The 2,087-nt window shown below is 40.8% G+C and overlaps 1 non-coding gene across 1 annotated transcript; it reads left to right on the top strand.

The window, feature by feature from the left end:
- Positions 1–1,434: 1,434 nt before the first annotated feature.
- On the top strand, positions 1,435–1,506 carry TRNAC-ACA (transfer RNA cysteine (anticodon ACA)). Its single transcript has one exon. It is a non-coding gene; the product is annotated as a tRNA-Cys (tRNA).
- The last annotated feature ends 581 nt before the right edge of the window (positions 1,507–2,087 follow it).

Genomic DNA, 2,087 nt, shown 5'->3' with positions numbered 1-2,087 from the left:
ATATCAATAACCTTAGATATGCATATGACACCACCCTTATGGCAGAAAGTTAAGAAGAACTAAAGAGCATCTTGATGAAAGTGAAAGAGGAGAGTGAAACAGTTGGCTTAAAGCTCAACATTCAGAAAACTAAGATCATGGCATCCAGTCCCATTACGTCATAGCAAATAGATGGGAAAACAGTGGAAACAGTGGCTGACTTTATTTTTCTGGGCTCCAAAATCACAGAAGATGGTGATTGCAGCCATGAAATTAAAAGACGCTCACTCCTTGGAAGGAAAGTTATGACCAACCGAGATAGCATATTGAAAAGCAGAGACATTACTTTGCCAACAGAGGTCCACCTAGTCAAGGCTATGGTTTTTCCAGTGGTATATATGGATGCAAGAGTTGGACTATAAAGAAAGCAGCGCGCTGAAGAATTGATGCTTTTGAAGTGTGGTGTTGGAGAAGACTTTTGAGAGTCCCTTGGACTGCAAGGAGATCCAACCAGTCTATCCTAAAGGAGATAAGTCCTGGGTGTTCATTGGAAGGACTGATGTTGAAGCTGAAACTCCAATACTTTGGCCACCTGATGCGAAGAGCTGACTCATTGGAAAAACCCTGATGCTGGGAAAGATTGAGGGCAAGAGGAGAAGTGGACGACAGAGGAAGAGATGGTTGGATGGCATCACCGACTCGATGGGACATGGGTTTGAGTGGACACTGGGAGTTGGTGATGGACAGGGAGGCCTGGTGTGCTGCGGTTCATGAGGTCGCAAAGAGTCAGACAAGACTGAGTGACTGAACTAAAGTGAACTGAAGTGATTCATTAAAAAGAATCTTAACAAAAGTCTTTTTATATCTCCACAGGTATCATGGAGTGCAGTCAAAGTGTTATTGGAACTTACCAAATGAGATATTATAGCAGGGATCCAAACCCAGTGAATTGTTCATTTTTCAACCTAAGAACTAATCACAGAATAGCTACATTATCTATTTATTTCACCAGCAAATTAAGTGTCTCATATGTAGCAGGGGTCACAAAAATTTAAAAAATAAAGTGTCTTTTTTCCTAAAGACAAGGAAATGACTGACATTTTAAAAGTGCAATTTCAACTTGCTGCAATTAGGGTTCTAGTGGGAACCTAGTACTTATGATCTGTGTGGCTAAGTTACATAACTTGTTTTGTCTCAGCCCCAATTTCCCCATTAGGATGGAGAATATTAACCACATAGGTTTCCAGAGTTGCTGGAAGAGTTAAATGGGAAATGATTGGCCTGGTATAAATGGAAGTGGTATACAGTAAAAAAAAATATATATATATATATAAATTAAGATTTGAATAACTTAGAGTTCACAGTATTTACACACCATTTACATCCTTCCCTAAATTTCTCAGCTGATAATATTTTAGCAACTATTTCAGTATGGCTTTTATTAATTTTGGGACTTCCCTGGTGGCTCAGATGGTAAAGCGTCTGCCTACAATGCAGAAGACCCGGGTTCAATCCCTGGGTCGGGAAGATCTCCTGGAGAAAGAAATGGTAACCCACTCCAGTATTCCTGCCTGAAAAATCCCATGGACAGAGAAGCCTGGTAGGCTACAGTCCATGGGGTCACAAAGAGTCGGACACAACTGAGCAACTTCACTTTCACTTTATTAATTTTGAGGTTCTTTGAGTCTCTAAATTGCCGACTTCCTGCTTATTATTGTAACCTATGTGGGAAACAGAGAAGCCCCGATAGCTGCTCTTGGTTTGGTTGACTGACATTTTCTTTGTTTTTGGTTTCCTGACTCAATTATAAAACCTATACTACCAACACCAACACCACTCCACCAACAAATAAAAAATAACTCATAAAAATAGTTGTGATCGTTCCCTATTGCTGCTGTGATAAATTACCACAAATTTAGTGGCTTAAAGCATGTGAACTGATTCACTTAGAGTTCTGGAGGTAGGAAAATGGGTCAGCAGAGATGCACTCCTTCTGGAGGTTCTGGAGCTAATCCATTTCTTTGCCTTTCCCAGCCTCTAGAAGCTGCCCACACTCCTTGGCTCTTGGTTCCACATCACTGCAATCTCTGCCACTGTTGTCCCATTGC

The sequence above is a fragment of the Odocoileus virginianus genome, chromosome 24 (genome assembly GCF_023699985.2).
Source record: "Odocoileus virginianus isolate 20LAN1187 ecotype Illinois chromosome 24, Ovbor_1.2, whole genome shotgun sequence".
In the NCBI taxonomy this organism is placed as follows: domain Eukaryota; kingdom Metazoa; phylum Chordata; class Mammalia; order Artiodactyla; family Cervidae; genus Odocoileus; species Odocoileus virginianus.
Note: the sequence above shows the minus strand (reverse complement) of the source record. Positions and strands in the feature narration are given on the sequence as shown.